The sequence below is a fragment of the Mustela putorius genome, unplaced genomic scaffold, assembly GCF_011764305.1.
Source record: "Mustela putorius furo isolate JIRA1106 unplaced genomic scaffold, ASM1176430v1.1 tig00003834_pilon_pilon_pilon, whole genome shotgun sequence".
NCBI lineage: Eukaryota > Metazoa > Chordata > Mammalia > Carnivora > Mustelidae > Mustela > Mustela putorius.
The window spans coordinates 33,356,547-33,378,853 of NW_025421987.1; the positions used below are offsets into that span (position 1 = coordinate 33,356,547).

Genomic DNA, 22,307 nt, shown 5'->3' on the forward strand with positions numbered 1-22,307 from the left:
AGTGGAGTTGTAGTTTATTACTATAACCCTCCCAAGTCAAAAGGACACCAGTTTCAAGCCGGGCAACTTGGTGCAGACAGGGTTTTTCCTCCGTACCCCACTCTGCTGGGCCTCCCTACCTGTCCTCTCCTACTGTCTACAGGTCCCGAACATTAGAAAATAGAAAATGTGATGATCTTTGTGTGTCTCTGTAAAATGTGTGTATGTGTGCGTGTGTTTGGGTGTAACGGGCCTTCTGTTTGGCCGCGCCGCCTGTCCGTCAGGCCGCGGGCCAATGGCAGGCTGCCTTATATAAAATGAGTGTTTTCAGTCTCTCCGGGTTGCATGTACTGTATGTGGAGCAGTGTACAGTGAAGCGGAGGCAGAGCGGCACCGCGAGCTCCTCTCGACTTTCCCATAGAGGAACCCTGACTGGCCGCTGAGGGCGAGCCACACACACGCCCTCGCGCCCGGCGAGCCCGCGAGGTAAGCGCCCCCCATCCCCAGCCCTTCCTGGGCGCTCTCCCCGCACTTTCTGTTTTCCTACTCACTTGAGAGCCGCCGGGCTGCAGCCCCAAGGACTCCGCGGCAGGAGCAGCGGCGGCGGCGGCGGCGGCAGCCGGTAGGGTGGACTTGAGGAAGACGGAGGGAACCCCGCGCGTCCGGAGCCGCCGCTGGCCGCTCCGCTCCCCGGGCACTTTCCCCCTCCGCCAAAACTTTGGGTCGGGAGAGGTCGGGGGCGAGGGTCGCGGCGGCCGCGCCGGCGGGGGGCGGGGGGCGCGGAGGCAGTGCCCTGCGGGTGGGAGGCTGGGGGCCGGGCTGGGGAGTAGTAGGCCAGCCGGTGCCAGGCTGCGTTTGCAACCAGCACCTCTCGGCACACAGGCTGCGCCGCCCGAGAGGGGCACGGGAGCCGGGGCGCGGGCAGGAGCAGCCCGAGGAAAACAACAACAGAGCCAGCCCTCACGCCGGCGGGCGGCTCGTGGCCGCCCGGGGAGCCCCAAACTTCATCTCGGCGAAAGTACGTGGATCCCAGCCTGGTCTCGGCTGCCGGGGAGGTGGGGCCTGGGGAGCCGGGGCAGGGGAGGAAGGTACGGGGAGGCAGCCCTCGGTGGATTTATTGAACGTTTCGTGTGCGTCGGTGACCGGGAACAGCAGCCCAGTTGCTCGTTCATCTGGAGAGTTGGGATTTGGGTGTTCCGGCCCCGCAGATCGGTGCCCTCTCACCCCCCACCCCTAACCAAATGCGCGGCGAGTAGAGAAAGTGCTGTTTTAGTGCCAGAGTAGCCGGGAGGAAGAATAGGGGGAGAGGGGGAAGAGGGCGAGGGAGAAGGGGAGAGAGAAGAGGGAGGGAAAGCGGGGGGGGGGGGAGAGGAGAGAACGGGAGAACGGGAGGGAAGAGAGGAGGGGGAAGAGGAGGAGGGAGGCTGTGTCAGGATTTTGCTTGAATGTGGGATTATGTTGTGTCAATAAGTTTAAGGTGGAGAGAGCGAGGCTGGGGGTGGTGGTGGAGGGGAGGAGGAAGGCCTTGGCTGTTTAAAGTCTTATTTCTGAAGGTAAGTTATGGCATTGCATGGTCGCGATGACAGAAAACTTGCAGATCCTTTATCCGGGGATGGGGTCGATGCCTCTAGAAAGAGCTCCCCAGCCCTCTTAAGCCACACTCGTGTTACACTGTTATTTGCTGCGATCCGGGTCGCTAGTAAATTACAGAAATCAGACTCGAGGTTTCTTTTCCTCCTCCACCTCGTCTCGCTCGCTCACCCTCAGAAATTTATTATTATTTTTTAAAATTTCTTGGTATTGTATGAAACTTAACGTAACTGAGACCAAACCCGAGTCCTGTAATTCACAAGGACCCTAAATCCAAGAATCTGGAACACGTTTACGTGTGAAATATCCGCGATCATTTCTGCTAAATGAGGAAGGTAAAACGAAACGATGCAAAAAGCTAAGACACAACATGTACGACAGAGGGGGGGGGGAGGAGAGGGAGAGACGGAGAGAGAAGCTATTTTTTGCTTTCCTTTCTGTAGAAAGGAAAATAAAGCGTGCATTCCCCTTCCCTCCCGGTGTGTAGGGTCTAGTCAATATTTTAACTGTCTGAGGACAAATTAGTCCAGGTGGATCTTGTTGAAAAGTTTTCGCGAGGTGGGGTGGAGGTGGGGGCGGTACGAAGGGGAAGGTGGGTGGAGGTTGTGGGGGATGGGGACGGAGCGAGCTCTGCCACTGCTAATGGTCATTGGCCTGGGGCTTTGAAACCATTGCCTGTCCTGCTAATGACACGTCCAGTTCTCCTCTCCAGGCCGCCGACGCCGGGCTGCCGGAGACTGGGGTACTTTACCCACGCGGGGAGGGGCCTTCTTCGCCATCCCCTGGGGTTGCCCACTCGCGGCGTGGGGGCCCCACGCGCGCCCCCTCTCCTGCGCGCCGCCGCCACCTCTGCTCGCGCGACTTTTGTAGCCAGCCCGCGGCGAGGGGGCGCGGGGGGTCCCCGGCGCGGACGTCCCCGCGCGGCCACCCTGCGCCGGGCCCCACGCGCGCCGCGCCGCGCGGTCCAGGCTCGGAATGGCAGCGCCCGGCGGGGCGGCGGTGCCTCCCCGGGGGGCAGCGGAGGCAGCGGCGGTGGCGGCGGGATCTTCGCCGGGGCCCGCGGGAGGAGGAGGAGGAGAGGGAGGAGGAGGAGGGGAAGGAGGAGGAAGAGGAGGAGAGGGAGGCGTTTTCTGCCCAGACCGCCGCCAGTTCGAGCGGGCACGGGGACGGGGACACCCCACTCGTTGCTCCTCCGTTATGGAAAGGTGTTTAGCAGACTTTTACGCCCGGAGTGTGGGATTTGTACTTCATTTTTCTCTCCCCCCTCTTTCCCAAAGCAAGATGGACTCTATTCCCTTTCTCTTTCTCCCTGTGCCTCTGCCTCTGTCTTGTCAGCCTTTAAGATCGACATTTTGTACTAAGATGCAAACTTGATGGTGACCAGCAACAAAGGCGGGGTGGGATCCCTCGTTCCCTTCCTCCCTCTCGGTTTCCTAGCTCCCCCCACCCCGACCTCGGAGACCTGGTGGCCCTGCACTTGCCGCGGGGGGCTCTGGCGAATGTGTTTCCCGGTTCGGTTCCGATCTCCAATCTGGGGATTGTGACTGGGGCCGGGTGTTTGGGCGACGGCTCTGGCCGCCCCGGGTCTGCAGGGCTGAGAGGGCTGCGCTACCTGGACCGGCTGCCGTCACCGTGCTACCTCCGGCCGGCTCCAGAGCACCGTGAGGGCTCGGGCTGCCTATCGATTGCTATGATTTGGCTACTAGTTTATTTGTCCTGGGGGTGGCGATCACTTGGTGCAAGTTGATGAATGATCGCGGTTTGGGTTTTGGGTTTGCAGAAAAGGATCAACTTTCAGCTTTGTACATACGGGGAGTAGGGAGTGAGGGTGCTGGGGACACCCTGGAATGCCAACTGGGCAACCCTCAGCCTCTGCTCTCTGAATACAGAGAGCTTCTTTGCTTTTATTGCTTCACAGTTTGCGCGTGGGGGTGGGAAGTAGAGAGAGGGGAGGGATTGGATGGGAGCTGGACTCCTGGGTTTTGAGGACCTTCCTTCATAGGTGTTGCAGGAGTGGGGGCTCTACTGTAAAGCTCTACCATACTGATGATGTACCTTTATTTGATACTTTATAGGTCACTATCATATGACAAAAGGCTTTGCCGCAGTTCATCTTCCTCCCCCTGTACTTTCCATTTGCCTTCCTGGGTAAGTATGCAAACTCTTTCTAAAGGGAAGCTAGATGGCTATTAGTAATGGCCTAAGGGTCCTTACTGTTCACAGGAAAAGACGCTTTATTGGGGTTACAGCACCCCGGAAATCTTGTCCTACTGAGTTTCCTACAGAAGTCAGTTTATGATTCTGAGTATTTAGAATTCAGTTGCTGTTATTATTATTTTAAGGTAGTTTAAATGTTTATTTCACGTATATCTGCCAAGTGTCACTTTCAAATAGTCATTTTAATTGATAATGAAATTTTACAGAGTCAATGCCTAGGAAATTTAATACCAGATAATATTGTGGAACGATTGTAGCCTATGAGTGGAGAGAATTATTAAAAACCCAAGGAAGCATTGTGCAGAATGCTTCTCTAATTATAGTGACTGACATTTGCTTACTCTTTCTTAGGTGCTCTGTCTTGGGTAACTTGTGCTCTTTGTGACAGTTATTTTTGTGGTGGAGAAGGGTAGACTGGACAGTGTTGTAAATCTAGTATTTAGTGGATCAGCTTGATATAAAAAGCAACTAACTATTTCCAAGTTAATCATAATTTCCTTCAAGATTTATGTTTGGAGAAATTGGGTATATTTTAATAGCCATTATCTGCAATAAACAGTGATTCTGAAATCACTTAAGTGCTTTTTTCACATGTATGTCCCCATATGGAAAAATTGGTGAAATAATATGTGGGACAGCAAGTGCCTGAAAAGTTAGTTTTTGAGAAGTAATGGTCTAGGTGAGAGTTGATAGAACTTTTGAAAGCAGCAGGGTGAGCCAAATTGCAGAAAAAACAGCTTACAATTTGCCCCCCTCCATTGTAAGGAACACCTCACATATTCCAGGGTGCTAAGTTAAGAAAACTACTTGTACTAAATGTGTAAATCAGTTGTGGTACTTGAAAATATTACCATAGTGAAGATGGAGTTTGTATTTTGTGAATGAAAATAGACTTGAACTCCGTTTTCCATAAAAGAAAAAGGAAAGAGATTTTAATCTGTTTTGTTGCCTGACTTGCTGGGATATTATATATTATACATGTTACTAAAAGGTTTTCTTAGTATTGAGAGCAACTGAGGACCAGGCCTTTTTCTGGTAGTTTCCTTATAGTGGCAAAGCTTACTTTGACATTGCCGAGAACCTTAGGTGATTTTAAGTTCTGTGTCCAGCATCTTTCATGGAAAGTAAATACCACATTATTTTAGATAGTTAGGAGAACTTTTTAATATGTCACATACATAATAGTCTGATTACAACAGTCAGAATGAGATATAAGATGAATTTAGTGCACACCAAAATATGTGGATTTCAGTGTCTTTAGTTTTTTTTTTTAGGCTTGTTTGCAAGAGAAGTTTTTCATTTTTGAACATATGGTGAGAGTATTCAAAATGCATTCCTGATTTACTAAAGAACACCACATTTATACATGTGAGGCATACTATTTTGTTCACTAGAGCAAACTTTTAATATTAGTTCTTTCCCCGTGGAAATATATTTGACCAATTCACAATTTAAAATGGGAGTCAGTAATTTCCAGAATAAAAGCGATCTGATGAGCTCTTGCATTTCTTTGAGATATCAAACAACTGGTTCATTAAAACAATATTTTCAAGAACAGTCTTGGTCTTTGAAGTTAGAGTAGTTTTTGTAGTGTAAAACTTGTAGTAGTGATCTAAAAGAAGTCACCCTGACAGTGAATTACCAGTTATTTGCATCTAAAACATATTTATTTGATTTGAAGCTTAATTATCAAAATAAGAATTTAGATAGAGGTTTTGCTTCTATCTTGCCAAGAGTTTCCAAACTTCCCATTTTATTATTCTGCATATCTCTATTAAGTTCTGAAACTGAAGTCTTAATTTGCATTTCACATTTAATGCTAGCTGTTGAAAAGAGGAGCTTCATAAATGTGTTTCCTACTCAGTGCTACATTTTTTGGAGCTACTGTGGCTGGTTTAGAGAATCTTCTGCTAGAGACGTAAATATTTACAAAAATTTGCAATTTTGACACCTTCCCGCCTTTTTAAAAAATTCATCTTGATCTTCTTATCTAACTTTAAAAAAAAAATTTCTGGATTTAGGAGTTTGTGAGATAGCTCTGTCTTAAACAGGTCTGCTTACAACATGAAAAGTATATGCCACTTTTGACCTTACAGATCTATCTTTAATCTTAATCCATTGAAACAGGAGATTTGTTTAGATATTGAATTGAGAACACAGCTTTGAGGAGAAGCTAGGGTGAACACGTAGTTATGGTTTGCTTATGCTGTAAGTAAGTATGTAATTGATAAGGCTTTTTGTATGTAGTTTAAAAAAGAAAGTATAAAGTCATTTTTCAGTAAAATGACAAACATAATTTCTAATTAATCATCATCAGTCAAAATATTAAAAGTTTACATTTTCCTACATTTCACAGAGCATGGGTAAAGCAAGGGCCATATTTTTAATTATATCTTACCAGGAATATCAACTACTTTTATATTAGGAATCTTTTATAGAAGTAATAAAGACTTCACAGTTTGACCTGACTAAAAAAGACTTTGAAAATAGCCTGGCTGTTCATGCTGTACTAAAGGAAATCCTTGAAATTATTGGTGTCTTATAAAAGTGCAGAAATGTTTAAAATTGTGATATTTAAATGTTCTAGGTTACTAAATTTAGGCAATTAATTGTGGCATATTGCATCACCACCAGTGTGGGATACCTGTATTTTGAGACTTAAACAGTGCTTAACTTAAGAAGTAGAAGACACTTTTCTTGAGCTTGTAGTTCAAAGTCCACCTCGTCTTTTAACATTTCACCACTGAGAGCACCTTTTAAAATAGGCCTGAGTGATATCTTCTTTATATTTTTAGTCAACTTCCTTCCTCTCACTATGAAATGAAAACAGACCCGAATTACAAAAACATTGTAATTTCACTGCTTGGTTTTTATCACATGCCTCAGGTAAATTGGATACAGGTGGTCCTCAGGCTATCCTTTGAGAAACACTGCTCTGAAGGTAGTAAGGACTAAGGCTAAAGATTGAGGGTCTTCCAGCTAGAAGACTTGGTGACTATAATTCAGTCAGTGGGTTTGTACTACCTCAAGGGCAGTTATCACAGACTGTGTCGAATTATAGAGATTTCTGTATATTGAGTAATACCTGAGGAAAGCACTTTCTGAGTACATCTTCTCTCAACATTCATCTTTGTTCATATTATCCCTTAGAAGGCAATTACAGTTTCTTGAAATGCTAGTACATCATTTTAAAACTGTAAAGATACATGCAGAAAATCCTCATGTATTAATGGAGATTGTTTTCATTTTTTTTTCTTTCAAAGAAAAAGATGAGATGAGAACTGGAATAAGTACCAGTTGCAAAATGGAAATGCAAAAGCAGACAAGCCAATAGCGAATTCTTTCTAAAAGTATATATAGAGAGGGGCGCCTGGGTTGGCTCAGTCGTTAAGTGGCTGCCTTCTGCTCTGGTCATCATCCCAGGGTCCTGGGATCGAGCCCCACATTGGGCTCCCTGCTCTGCAGATCTTTAAAAAACAAATAAATAAAAGTGTATTTAAGTACAAAGAAGATGAAAGACGAAGGGAATGAAAGACTTAGAGCCTTGAATATAGACCAGGAAGCATTGAACACACCTAGCAATATATAAACTTAGTAAGTTAAGAGATGTATGTCAGTTCAAAGATCTAGATAGTGAAATAACTATAGCTCGTGAGGAGGTTGTGTAGAGTAAAAAGCCAAAAATAAGAATGAGTTGGAGTTTCTGAAATCTTAGGAAAATAAATACTGTAAACTGTTGATTGAGTAATTGAACCATTAGTTAAACATGGCACTCAGGGGAAAAGATCAGGGGATAAAACAGAAGTTCTTGGAATGGAATGCTGAGATCCAAAAATGGACATTAAATGTTGGTTTTTTTGGTAAAGGGAATAATTACCTGAAACATGGATAACTTATTTATTATAAAGGAGAGATAAGAATGAGGATAAAAATTGTTTAAAGCAGCTGTATTAAATGTTTCTGACTGAGATGTATGGTAATGTCTTTTGTATCCGAATCCATATATAAAAACTGAAACAAAAGTTTGGCTGAAACAGTACTGAGAGTAATGCCCTCTGGTATTTTTCTGTTCCTATCTATCTTTATAAATCTAATATATTTCAAACTCTTTTATTTAAAAAACACAGTGTTACTCACTAAATTGTTTGATCTTAGGACTTAAGAGTTTGAAAAACACCAACCTGGAGGACTTGTTAAAAGTTGGAGCCCCCCAGGGATGCCTGGCTGGCTCTGTTGGTGCAGTGTGTGACTCTTGATCTCAGGGTGGTAGGTTTGAGCCCCACGTTGGGTGTAGAGATTACTTAAAAATAAAATTTAAAAAAGTGAAGCTCTCCAGGTCCCACATCCAGATAAGCTGATTCACTGTGACTAAGGTGGGGCCCAGGAATCTGTATTTTACCTGGTGCTTCAGTGGTTCTGAAGCAGGTGCAAGGTACTGTGACACACTTTGAGAAACTCTGCTGTAGGGGACAGATAGTGAAAGAGTGAACAGGAGTCCTGCACTGGATGTGGGGTTCACGTTCTTTGACAAGGTGTCTTCCAGCTTCAGCATTCTGTGGCTGTATTTCAGTCAGCATGTTGGCTGTTACCTCAGTATGACAAGAGCTCTTGTCACCCTCTGTTGAGAGTAGCAGGTGTAGTACAAGGAACAGAGGCTTAGAAGCCAAAGATCCCTGGATTCCAGTACCATTGCCCCTCTTGCTTACTGACAGAGGGACTTTAAGCATGTCACTTCAAAATAAACTTACTTTGTTATGTGCAAAAAGGTGTATAATATTTACTATGCAACAGAACGAGAATTAACAAGACAGTGCTGTCTGTAATGACCCTTAACCATATCTGTGTTCTTATAGTTCTGTCTCTTCTCATTCTAAGTCCCAGTAAGTTTGAAGTTTTTTGAAGCTGTGCCTTTTAATTTTTTTAAAATATCTTTTTTTTTTTTTTTAATACTCTACCCCCATCCCCATCGTGGGGCTCAAACTCATGATCCCAAGATCAAGAATTGCATGTTCTGCTAGCCTGTGCCTTTTAATTTTTGTTTCCTCTACAGTGCAGTTGGCCCTTGAACAACACAGGGGTTGGGGTGCCAACCCCACCCATGCAGTCAAAAATCTTCGTAGACCTTCTGACTCCCCAAGAACTCAACTACTAATAACCTACTGTTGACTGCAAGTCTTACTGATAATGTAAACAGCCACATATTTTGTGTGTTATATGTATTGTAAACTGTTTTAAAATAAAGTAAGGTAGAGAAAAGAAAATGTTACTGGAAAAATCATAAGAAAGAGAAAATACATTTTAGTGTAGTACTGTAAATATCCATGTGTAAGGGGACTGGCACAGTTCCATGTTGTTCATGGGCCGACTAACTAATTCTAAACCCTGGTATCATGAAACATTGGTGCATTTTTAACTGAATGTGAGGTGTTCGGTAAGCACTTTATTGGTGACAGAGGAAATAGGAAGAATAAGCGGGATAAGCAATGAAAGGATAAAAGTGATAAATAACTGAGGCATGTCATAGTTAAGTATGGTGCCCCTTCAGATTTGGGGAATGATTTCTGTACTTCTTATGCAGACAGTATAGGACAGGAGAATAGCTGTTTTCATATTTCAGAGTGGTTAGTTGTTGGCACTGTGCATTCTCTCTGGTGACTTTGGTCCATCTTGGAATGTCTTAGAGCATCTGTTCTCAGACTTTGTTCTGCTAAGACACACACGGAACTGATGTTTACACAGAGGGCATTATAATTTCCCTGATTATAGACATAGATGAATTATGTGGTGAGTTTATAGGTAGTTCACAGTGTGATAAAGCCACTTCTTTCCCTATCAAGAAAATATATCAGCATATAAGTGAGAGTGATGCTATCATAATGAAAATTTTGAATACACCCATATATAAACATGTAAAATTCTTCATAAACTGTGGTACTTTGTTGGTAACTAATTACTTGGGAATACCTCATAACCATTAAAATTTACCCTTGTGTCAAGGCATGAAGATTGAGAAGCGTTACATCCGGAGTTCGTAACAAATTACATGGCACAGAATAGCCACTTCAAAATAAAAAGGAGGGACAAGCTGAGGAGGAGATGAATGGGAAATACAGCAAATCTCTGAAATCTCAAACAATGTGAAAACCAAAAGCTAGGGAAAATGCAACATGTGTTCAAATGCAAAGGAAGTACAAAAGACTATGAATCCGTGTTCTCAGACATTCTTGTTTTACTCAAATACTCCTTCCTTCTAACACAGACATTTATTTTTAAGTAGTCTCAACATTTATTTAGTTCATTTGAATAAACTAAAGTCAGGTAACTTGTGTTTCCTCTTTTTTCTTTTTTTGAAAGATTTTGTTTATTTATTAGAGGGAGCGTGCACATGGCAATAGAGCCAGCTGGAGCTGGGATGGGGGGGCGTTGGGAGGGGCAGAGGGAGAACCAGACTTCCTGCTGAGCAGGGAGCCAGACCTGGGACTCCACGTGGTGCTCTCCCAGGACCTTGAGTTTGTGACCTGAGCCCAAGGCAAACGCTTAACCAACTGAACCACCCAGGCGCCCCACAATTTTTAAGGTTATATTTGCCAGGAATATCTTTTTTTACTTGGCTAAATTTTAATTTACCTTTTTCATCTCCAGTGAATTAATAAGCTCTGTATATTTTGAAAATGTCTTTATGCTTTGATGAGTAGTGGTATTGGATTTACATTCCTAACCCTTTATCTTAAAAATCTCTGAAAAACCAAGTTTTGTTGTTGTTTTTTTCCTCCAGAAGTCTGGCATCAAAGTTCATTTGGTGGCAGAACCTGACCCAAACTGTCATGAGCTTGTTTAAAGTAGTTTTAAAGCCCGCTTAGAGAGAATATTCACATATTTTGCTGTAGAGATAGTAATATATGAGGCTGTGAGGTACTATCCTAGATGTAGTTAGGAATGTTACGTAATATATGCTGTATGCTCCCTCTGACCTCTAAGACTCACAAAAATCTGAAGCATACCTGGACCTAAGGGTTTCAGATAAGGGTCTGTGATCCTGTTGTATTAACTTTCTTAGTCCACACAGTGAAATTGTCTGGTATTTCTACCCATTTAACTCATTTTGCTGATTTTGATCACTGATCATCTGAATATGTTGAGTTCCTTTCAAGCTGGTGAATCACGTAAGATATCCTAACAAGGTATCTTGTTATGTATTAACTAACTCAAGCTGTCTTTTGAAACCCCGTGCCTTCAGTTATGAGGGTAGAATGCATCAGGGGCTAATAAAGTGAGGTAAGCAAAATGGTAGCTTACATTTGTATCTCCTAAGTTGAGCAGTGAAAGGTTCCTAGGTAAGGAAAGATTTACACAACACACACACACTCCATCCCACCCTGCCCAAGTTCCTTGAAACTCCTATACCGTTTTGATGTTGTTGATTCCTTTTTAGGTTTTGATGTAGTTGTTAGTTTTTTAAATTTTTAAAAAGATTTTATTTATTTATTTGAGAGAGGGAGTGAGCAAGAGCAACAGAGAGAGAGAAAAAGAGAGAGCATGCGCCTACAAAAAAGTGTGCGTGAGGGGTAGAGGGAGAGGGAGGAGCAGACTCCCCATGGAGCTGGAATCCTTTACAGGACCCTGAGACCATGACCTGAGCCAAAGGCAGATGCTTAACTAACCAAGCCACCCAGGCTCCCCTGTGGTTCATTTATTAAACAAACACATATATTGAAATCTGTACGTGAAACTTCTACCCTGTTTCTGAAATAATAGTGAACAGAATTTAGGGTACTTTCATTATGGTTTACTGTTAGGACTGAGTTTCGAGAAGGTTATGTTTCCTTTGTTATATTGCCACTTGCATATTTCTGTCAGAAAAGTAAAAATAGAAAGTGTTTTCTGCAAATTTCATTTACTCTGAGGTGAAAATGTTTTGGTTGTATTGCTGTAGGAGAGGTTCTAGATACCTTTATTGTCAATGATTATGAAGTGATTTTTTGTAAGTCATTTGTATGCCCATCATCGGGCTTGAACTCACAACCCCAAGATCAAGAGTCACATGATCTACCAGCTGAGCCAGCCAGGAGCCATACTTTTAATTTCCTATAAAGTCACTGTAGAAACACTTATTTGTGGAGCATAACAAAAAGTATGGAGGACATGGGGAGTTAGAGAGAAGGGGTTTGGGGTAAATTGGAAGGGGAGGTGAATCATGAGAGACTGTGGACTCTGTTCTGGGGGTTTGAAGTGGCGGGGGGGTGGGAGGTCGGGGTACCAGGTGGTGGGTATTATAGAGGGCATGGATTGCATGGAGCACTGGGTGTGGTGAAAAAATAATGATACTGTTATGCTGAAAATAAATAAATGAAAAAAAATACTAAAAAAAAATCACTGTAGAAAAAACAATGTATGATGTGAAGAAGAGTACATAATGGCACACTAGGAGTAAACTTAATAGCTATTTCTGATCTATTGTTATGGTAAGACTTAAATGTGTCTTCATATAGATGGAAATGGTTAATGGCTAAAGAGTTTTTCTTTAGTTACTTACTGATAAAACTATATAGTTTGGTGTAGGAAAGGCACAGATTGAGTAATTTAGAGGGAGTCTTGTTAACAATGCTGATTCTTTTAATCTTAAAAAGTGCTGAGTTGTTTTTCAGCTTTTGGTGCACCTCTCAAAACTCAGCCAAGTGTAGAATTCTCATTGACTGCAAAGGGAATGTGGGAGAACATGGAACAAAATGAGAAATTAATTCTCTATATCCAGCTGTCAAATTCTGATTGTCTTTTGAATTACTGAAGTTATGTATTTTTTCTTTCTGGTCCCCTCTTCCTTCTCTTTCCTATTCTTTCTTTCTTTTCTTCCCCCCCTTCTCTTCCTTTCTCCCCTCCAAGTACTAACCAGGCCTCAGCCCTGCTTAGCTTTCAAGATAGTGGACTTTTCTCTCCTTTTTGCTGTCCTCTCTGAGGTCTAATTGTCTATTTTTTTTCTCTCACCTTTTATTGTATTGGCTTATTTGTGATCTGTGATACAGCCTATAAATATTTGAGAATAAGTATGGAATTGATTTTTTTTCTTTTTTACCATTATTTGATTTTAAAAGATTACTTTTATAGTTTTGAGTCATTTTAGTAATTATCACTGGCTATATAATAAAGTTGTTAACATACAAGTTTGAGACTTACACGGTTCCCTACATGTAAGTGTCAGTCAGTTCGGGAGGGATTATGAGGAACCTTTAACAAGGCTATGGGAAGCAAAGTAAACTCCAGTCATTTTTGTGTTTTAGGGTGATAGGGTGATAGGGTGGCTACACAGGTTCATTTATATTTAAGGGAAAGTTGAAAGCAGATTTTAAAAGAGTTTCCCACATACTGTTTTACCTTGTTGGGAAGGAGAGAAGATAATTTGTACTTAGGGCATCCATAGGAAGCTTAAGTTTGACTTTTACTACTTTATTTTTCACAACAACTTTTTGATGAGAGGTAACTCTATTTTAGTGACAGAGAAACTAAGTGTCAAGTTAAGTAACTTGTCTGAGTTCACACAGGTAGCAAGAGATCCTGCCAGGCTCAGGAGGCCTGTCTGCAGTACTCCAGTCTCCTGGGCTTTTTCTGTATTTCCTTGCCTTCAGGGCCACATTCCAAGAGGTTAGAACTGGAAAGTGTGGGGCAGCTTTCGGCCAAGAATCCCTCCCAATTTTTCTTTCTCCCCAAAGAGAAATCTTCATTTTGAAGTGATAGGGTTGGAACGCTACTTTCTGTCATTTAAGGGGGGTAGACGAGAAACTCTGAACTGGGGCCTGTTGTCAGTTTTCATCAGCAAGGTTACAATCGAAGACTTAAACTGGCCCGAAACTTAGTTTTTAAATTGACATTTAGTGAACTTTCTTTCTAGTTGGTGTATCTGCTACAGAAATGTCTAATAACAAGTTGTTTTTACTGTTTATTATTTCCTCTGGTATATCAGTAGAAATCATTTGTTCTTTCATGAGGAGCTGAGCCTTTCTTTCTACCTACCCACCCACCCTTCCATCCTTCTTTCCTTCCTTTCTCTCTCTCTCTTTCTTTCTCATCTTTTAAAGGTTTTATTTATTTATCTGACACACAGAGAGAGAAATCACAAGTAGGCAGAGAGAGAAGGGGAGGCAGGCTCTCCGCCGAGCAAAGAACCCGATGCGGGACTCGATCCCAGGACCCCGAGATCATGACCTGAGCTGAAGGCAGAGGCTTAACCCACTGAGCCACGCAGGTGCCCTCTTTCTCAACTTTTAAAGATTTTTATTTGGGACGCCTGGATGGCTCACCCCTTAAGTGTCTGCTTTCGGCTCAGGTCATGATCCTGGGTCCTTGGATCAAGCCTGGCATCAGGCTCCCTGCTTGGCGGGAAGCCTGCTTCTCCCTCTGCCATTCCCCCTGCTTGTGTTCCCTCTCTGGCTGTGTCTCTCTCCATCAAGTAAATAAAAAATAAACAAAACCTTAAAAAAAATTAAAGATTTTATTTATTAGAGAGAGAGAGCATGAGCAGGCTGAAGGGCAGAGGGAGACACAGACTCCCTGCTGAGTGGGGAGCCCAGTGAGGGGCTCCATCCCTGGACTCTGGGATCATGTCCTGAGCCAAAGGCAGATGCTTACCTGACTGAGTCACCCAGGTGGCATAGGAAGTTAAGTTTTTCAGGCTGAATATTCTCTAACGTTTTTAATCTGGTACTTTCTTTTTTTAAAGCAAATTTATAGACTGTATATAGCTATATATATATAATATATATATATTATATATATCTTATATACTTTTTTTGTTTTTGAAGCATAGTTGACATGATACTGTATTAGTTTCAGATGTACAACATCATGATTTGACAATTCTGTGCATTACTCAGTGCTCACCACAGTTAAGTGTAGTCACCATATGTTGTACAATGTTGTTATAGTATTATTGACTATATTTCCTATGCTATACTTTTCATTTTGGTGACTTACTTTATAACTGGAAGTTTTTACCTGTTAAGCTCCTTTACCTATATAGTCCGTTTTCCCATTCCCCTCTAATCTGGTAACCACCAGGTTGTTCTCTGTATTTAAGAGTCTGGTTTTTCTTTACCTTTTCTTTTTTTATGATTTTATTTATTTATTTGACAGAGAGATAGAGAGCACAAGTAGGCAGAGGGGGAGGGAGAAGCAGGCTTCCGCTCAGCGGGGAGCCCAATGCAGGACTCAGTCACAGGACACTGAGATCACGACCTCAGCCAAAGGCAGCCACTTAACCAACTAAGCCACCCAGGTGCCTGAAGAGTCTGGCTTTTCATTTATTCATTTGTTTTGTTTTGTTTTAAAAATTCCACATACAAGTAAAATCATACGGTATTTCTCTTTCTCTATCTGACTTATTTCACTTAGCATAATACCTTTTAGGTCCATTCATATTGTTGCAAATGGCAAGATCTTACTCTTTTTCATGGTCATTATTCAGTGGCGTCCGCAGTGGTGGGGATTGGGGGTGAGGATGTGTGTGACATTTTCTTTATCCCTTCATCTAACAATGGACATTTGGGTTGCTTCCATATCTTGACTATTGTAAATAATGCTGCAGTGAACTTAGGGGTGCATATATCTTTTTGAATTAGTGTTTTCATTTTCTAGGTAAATACCCAATAGTGGAATTACTGGATCATACGGTATTAATATTTTTAATTTTTTTGAGAAACCTTCATACTGTTTTCCACAGTGGCTGCACCAGTTTACACTCCCACCAACAGTGTAGAAGGGTTCCTTTTTCTTCACAACCTCACCAATACTTGTTATTTTAAATCTTTTTGATAATAGCCATCCTGACTGGTGTAACACTCCCAAACTTTTTGATACTTAATGGGTGAATATATTTTACTGAAGGAATTTACCGATACAACATGGATAGAGTTATAAAATAGTTTTCTGACAGTTGCTTTGAAAATAAGTCCCATATGAGAAGAAAAATTAAGCACATTCATGAACTTCATTTCAGAGTATCTGATGACCAAAACATGAATTAGATACAGGATTAGGCAAAAGTTACTATTTTTACATATTAAATAATTTGGTTTAAGTGTTGGTGAGATTCAGGTAGCCAGACTGAGTATCCATTTAATTTAGTGTCCACGGACTGAGTTCCTGTGGGGTGTTGATGCTGACTTAAATTTCGAGGCTAAAGAGTTGAATGTGGAATAGCCCTGGTCCTTAAAGCAGATGTGGTATGTTGGCTGGAAAAGTCCAGTAGATATAAATATCATAGAAGTTATTCTGTGCTAATTGTACTAACAGCATGGCATACAGAAGTACTGGAGTAAATACTCTGAAAAACTGGCAAATTCCAACATACGAGTGGGGCATTGAAATACAGGTGGAGTTTCTTGCTGTTACAGTGTTTGTCCTAATTGTCTTAGAGCTTGTGAAACTAATTTGGTTCAAGCTTGTAAGCTTCATTTGGCTTTTATTTAACTATTAGTGCATCATTTTGTCTTTTGGTCTGTTTTAAAAGGGCCAAGATTTTTTTTTTGTTTGTTTGTTTTGTTAAAGCTTTCCGTTTCTATTAGAAATTTAAGTTCCAGTTGAGTGTTTGGACTTCCTTTTAATTTATTTTTCCTTTTTTATTTATTGCTATTAACGTCACAGGCTGTGGTGACAACAGTTTTGAAGTAAAAGGAAATGGTAGAGGATTCCACATATACCAAATCATGTTAAAAGCACCTTAAATGGAGTTAAGTTTGAACTAGACATTTAAACTAGGAGTCCAAATACATGCCAATAAAAATACTATAAACTACTATAGCTGAGACTTACTTTACTAGTTAGGAATATACTAATAAGACCCATAGCCCAGGTATTAAACACAAAGTGAGACTCTATAAAGAGATAAAAATGTGCTTCTCTATCCATGAAAGATTACAGATTAAAAATGATGCCCAGTTTTTCTGTCAGGCAGTTTTCAGATTTTCCAGTGTGTTTTTACCCTGTGTTTACAACTGCAGTTTCTCTCATGGTAAGCCATGGCCTGGAGGGTATGCGTGAGTTGGCTCTTTTGGGTTTCTTTTATGCTTAGTGGTCTGGGTCTGGTCTTTGGACTTGATCAAACCTTCAGGATAACTTCTTAATCATGAGTTTTGTGTTTATTACATGTCAGAATTGTGTGCATTTTCACCCCCCCCCCTTTTTTTTTTAAAGATTTTATTTATTTTATTTGTCAGAGAGAGAGAGAGAGAGAGGGAGAGAAGCATGCTCCCTGCTGAATAAGGAGCCCAATGCAGGACTCTATCCTAGGACCCTGGGATCATGAACTAAGCCTAAGGCAGTGGCTTAACCGACTGAGCCACCCAGGTGTCCCCATTTTCATCCATTTTTATTTGTGGCTCTCTTTGTCATTTCAGAGTATCAACCCAGTTTCAATTAAAGCTTAGTTTCTGAAATATTCTATACAGTATTCCCAGATGCCACCCTTGGCTGCTTTCATAACAAACAAAATAAGCCAAATCATAAAGAAGAAGCTGATCTGGGGAAATATTTCTTCATCGGCTCACAACATTGATAATGAGGCTAATGTTTACATTAAAGCAGCAAAGAGGAACAGAAACACACAGAATAGTAACTTGTGAGTCTTTCTATCTTTGGGCTATTTATTTGGCATCACAGAAGTACAGCTATTTGGATCTTAATATTTGCCAGTCCTCGTGGTAATAATGAACTTCTTTGTAAGTTTTGTTATATGGATTTGCATTCTCATCTCATTTGGTGCTGTATTTTAGTATAGTTGACCCTTGAACAACATGGGGGTTAGTGGCACTGATGCCTATGCAGACAAAAATCCAAGTATAACTTTCGACTCCCCCAAAATTTAACCTACTAATAGCTTTTGTTGACTAGAAGGCTTACCAATAACATACACCATTAATACATTATGTATATGTATTGTATACCATATTCTTACAATAAAGTAAACTAGAGAAAAGAAAGTTTTAAGAAAATCCTAAGGAAAATATATATGGTCCTGTCCTATAAAAATCTGTGTATAAGTGGACCTGTGCAAGTCAAACCTATGTTCGGGGGTCAGCTGTAGTCCAGAGAAATGTTCAGATTTGTTGTCAGCCCAGGGTTTTGTTTTAATAATTTTTCACGTATGGTCTTTTTATAAATCATGCAAGTCAATTTAGAAGTTTATTATAGCTTGAAATGTCTTAAGGAATGGGATCATAGGTGGGGACAGAGTTGCATGTGCGAGGACCTGATCTCACATACAGTGATGAGTTTACTACATTAGAAATTGTGATCATGAATCAGTTGTTAGGAAGCGAATTTCCTTTTCTTTTAATTTTTAAAATGTGACCGTAAATGTCATTCCTGACATCTATTTCAAATACAACCAGATGGCCTTAAAGTCTAATATATGTAGGTCTTAAGAATTTGGATAACTGGAACTTCGTTAAAGGTGTTTTCCCTGAAAAGTTTTGGCTTAGTCAGTTTTTCAAAACTAGATATTTTTATTGATGAATTGTAATCTTAGAACGCTTCTTGTATATTTCTAATTGATCTTCAATTAGCAGTGGCTACTGATTTTATGTATTGAATAAGTTTTACTGTTCCCAGATCCCTTTGTTAAGTAATCAGTGATCTGTGATGTACGCATAGAGGTGCTTAAAAAGGAGTATGATACTAATCATTTTATGAAGAAAAGCGGTCTTTGGTAAAGGAAATACTCGTTCTCTGCCTTATCTGTGTGGCAGTTCTGGGTTCCATATATTCAATTGTCATTACTTTATGGAACATGTATTGAGTACCCATTATATGTAGGAATTCTGGGGTTTGTAGAATAAAAAGATAATGGCTCTGGCCCCAGGTTTTTTCTAGTATAATAATGGCATACGATGTATGCTAAATCTGGAATGACAATAAGGGTGTTCTACTATTCATGGTGCACAGGGATGGGGGAGTACAGGGCAATAGGAGATGATCAGGGAGGGGAAATTGAGATGCACCTGAATTTTGGTTGTGTAGCTTAATGTTTAGACATCCTTGCAAAATGCGTTTTTGAATCTATCAGAAAATGAGTCTAGTGGACAACCCAGGATAATCCTTGGGCCAAACAGTTCACTCCAAATGTGTCATCAAACAAGCCAGTGGCCTGTGGACTTTTAAAATGTTATTCCCCGCAGTAAAAGAATTTAAGCATATATTCTTGATCTGTGGACATTTATCTTTAAATTATGTATCTACTGGGCTATTCATATATTATGTATTTAAAAATATAAATAGCTTAGAAATAAAAAACAAGACAAACTGAACATAAAAAATTCTAGTGTTTTCTTAACGTACTCCAGTGGGCTTTGTCTTGCTCATCTTTTGGAGTTCAGGAACCTCACTTTGGAGACTCTGGATTAAAATTGGGCAGTTGTCACTCCAAATTTAGGTTATGTTCTGTGAGATCAAGTTCTTCTTGATTTTGCTCCCTTCTGTATCCTCAGTTCCTAGATGGTAGAGCCTAATAAAAATACTGTTAGATGAGTAGGCAGAATGAGGCTGGTTGGTAGGGATGAGGACAGTCTAGCTCATCATGAGGGATCTGGTAAAAATAGACAATTTCTGTTCATTGTTGCATCTCCTGTGCCTGTGAAAGTGTTTGCCATGTAGTGGGGACTAGATAAATATTAGTTGACTGAATACAGGTATGGACACTGAGTGGCTCAGCATGAGGGATCCGGCAAAGGCTCTAGGTCCATTGGCATGAAAAGGTTAAGTTCCAGGAGTCCTTTAAAGCAGGACAGAGTATGAAGGTGGACTGAGCTATAGGAGGGCAGAATGATACAGCCCATGACGGGGTCACCGTGTTAATAAGAGCAACTCTGAGGAATGACCTTGGTGACCTCGCATCTTAAAGCAAAAACGATGACTTTCGTAAGCATTACAGTCTGGATTTTACTTTTATTTGTACCCATGGCACCTAGGACACAATATGGCAAGTGATGAATCTTTATTGAATTACTCTGTTGTATACCATCAATGTGCCAGGTGTGGAAGGCTCTGCACCAATGGGAATGGGTCAGCATCAAGATCAGAGGCCTGTAAATGAATCCTGCCCTGATTGAAGAAAAGCCAGCGATTCTGGGATTACCTCCTACACAGATAAGTTTTTAAGCCTTGGAAGTGTTGCTGCACAGAGGTGTGCTCTAGTGACCACAGCTACCAGATCACATGTAGTTATTTAGTTAAAGGTCATTTTAAACATGCTATTGACATATTATCAGTGAAGAAAATGGAGGTTTTGATTGAATTATTTCAAATATGCTGTCATCATACTCCTTCTTCCCTCATCACTGAAGCTGGGATTTGTCGTGGATCACCCCAATGTATACTAATTAGTACTGATGTACAAATCAATAAAACAAGGTAGTTTGTGTTTTCTACTTTATTTATTTATGTATTAATTATTATTATTTATATATATATATTTATTTATTTATATTTTATTTATTTATTTGAGAGAGACTGTGTACAAGCAGGGGGAGCAGCAGGCAGAGGGAGAAGCAGGGAGCCTGATGCGAGGCTCTTGATCCCAGGACCCTGGGATCATGACCTGAGCTGAAGGCAGATGCTTCACTGACTGAGCCACCTAGGTGCCCTGCATTTTCTCTCTTATTTTTGGAATATTATTATTTAGGCGTTCTCTTTAAAGGTGGTAGAATTCCAGTTTTGTGGTCATAAAATGAACCTGTCATGCATTTTATTTAGCATTGAAAGAGCGGGGAGAGCAAACATTTCCTCCTTGAGAAGAAGCTGTGGCATTAACTCTTTCCTTTAGAAGCTGACCAGGTGAAGGCATCCTTTGGCTCTGCCACACCAGTCAAGGCAGGTACCCCATGGTCCTTCTAGAGTTTAATCTCATTTGGGACATGTTTACTTAAAGCAGTTTTACATCTGCACAATTAATAAATTACTGTGCTCTAATTTCCACTTGTAATGTCTTGCAGTAAACAAAGGAAGTTCCCCTTTGCCCTTACAAAAACAGTTTAGTTGCCCCAGCTCCTTAGAGCTGAATTAAAGTTTCTTCAGAGAGCTCTCCTGCTTTTGTAACTAGGTCTCCAAATAAAGGCTCCAACAGTTAAAACTTTTTTTGCTCTCATCCTTTTCCTCATGAAGTCATCAGATTTCTTTACTGCAAGGCTGTTAGCCTTAAAGGGATAGTAATCGCAAACTGTGTCTTGCACTTGTTATTGCAGTCGGAGTTTACTGTGATTTCACTGGCCTCTTCTTTGCTTTTCATAACTATGCTCTGAGGTGGAGAGGAGGGCATCCTTATACCCATTTTGCAGATGAGGAAACAGCCTGGGTCAAAGTGCTTGACCCAGGATACTCCGTTTGCAGTGGCTCCGGAGAACAGAACCTGGCATTCTGGCCACTCCTCCAGAGACCAGCCTGCTGTGCAGAGCAGAATTTATTTTCTTTGAACTAAGATTTATTTTTTTTTCTTTTACGTGTTTTCAACCCGATAAATTATTACTATAAATAAATGGAGCAGCAGTGGCATAGACAATATGGTTGTTTAATTAGGAAAATGGGCCTTAAATTTCTGGCGTACTCAAATCTGTGTATTTAAATAAGTGTTCTCAGTTCATGTGGAATGACTGTCCATTTGACATAACTTTTCTAGCAGCTTACATGGAAAATTAAATGCATAGGGACCACACACTGGCAAAGAATTTGCTTTGAAGTGTATATTAGGATTCTTAAGTGAGATTTGGATTATGTATCAGGGCCATTTTTTTTCCTCGAGATGTATTTCTGAAATTATAATGAAAATTAATTGGAAAATATGAATTGATATCTAGATATTGGAGCTACACCCATTTCTGGAACACATTCATATTCTAATTTGATATCAACTGGTGTTTTCAAAGAAGTGAAGGTAAGTGCTGAGGGTTTTTTCCTTTTTCACTTTAAAGGCATTTAAATTTGGCACTCTAGAAAAGGAATGTTCACAGGCCAGTTAGAGAATTCAATATAGCACTGCTGCCAGCCATAAAAGAGAAGATCTTTCTATTCAAAAATTACTACAGGATCAATTATTCAATTAATATTTTACATAGCAGGGAAGTTTTATTTGTTCGGGCTTATCTCAAAGTTCCCCAAGAGTAAGGAGGCTTACTAATTATTTTACTATGGGCAGATGATTAAAGATGATTGTATTGGATATCCAGAACAGTTTTATTTAAAAGATTTAAGGTTTGACACAAAAGCAGTTTATTTAGAATATTTATTTCTGTAGGTTCCCTTAACCTTCATTTAATTTTTATAGTTTGTATCTGAATATTTGTACTAACTTTGCCCCTTGGTGTAGTATTAATGGCTGAAGAAGAGGTATGTTAAAGAACTACATTTTGAAGAAAAGTTGGAGCATGTGTTTATTGAAGGCATATAAAGAGGGTAAGGGTTTAGAAACTGAACTTTCTTTAGTTTGGCTTTTTGTTCAGAATGGAGTTTGAAAATAAAAGTCATGAGGTTAATTAGGTAGAATT

At 40.9% G+C, this 22,307-nt stretch overlaps 1 protein-coding gene across 9 annotated transcripts in view; it reads left to right on the forward strand.

Moving 5' to 3' along the window:
• The first annotated feature begins 310 nt into the window (after positions 1–310).
• Positions 311–22,307, forward strand: part of BBX (BBX high mobility group box domain containing) — a 274,818-nt gene continuing 252,821 nt past the window's right edge. For 4 of the 9 annotated variants that reach the window (XM_004769116.3, XM_004769121.3, XM_004769120.3 and 1 more), the window contains exons 1-2: positions 311–465; positions 3,645–3,717. The gene's annotated coding sequence lies outside the window, so the exon portion shown is untranslated. Of the gene's footprint in view, positions 466–524; positions 602–864; positions 998–3,644; positions 3,718–21,620; positions 21,698–22,307 lie in introns of those variants that run through there. The other 5 variants (XM_045088295.1, XM_045088299.1, XM_045088298.1 and 2 more) reach the window with 4 other exon arrangements.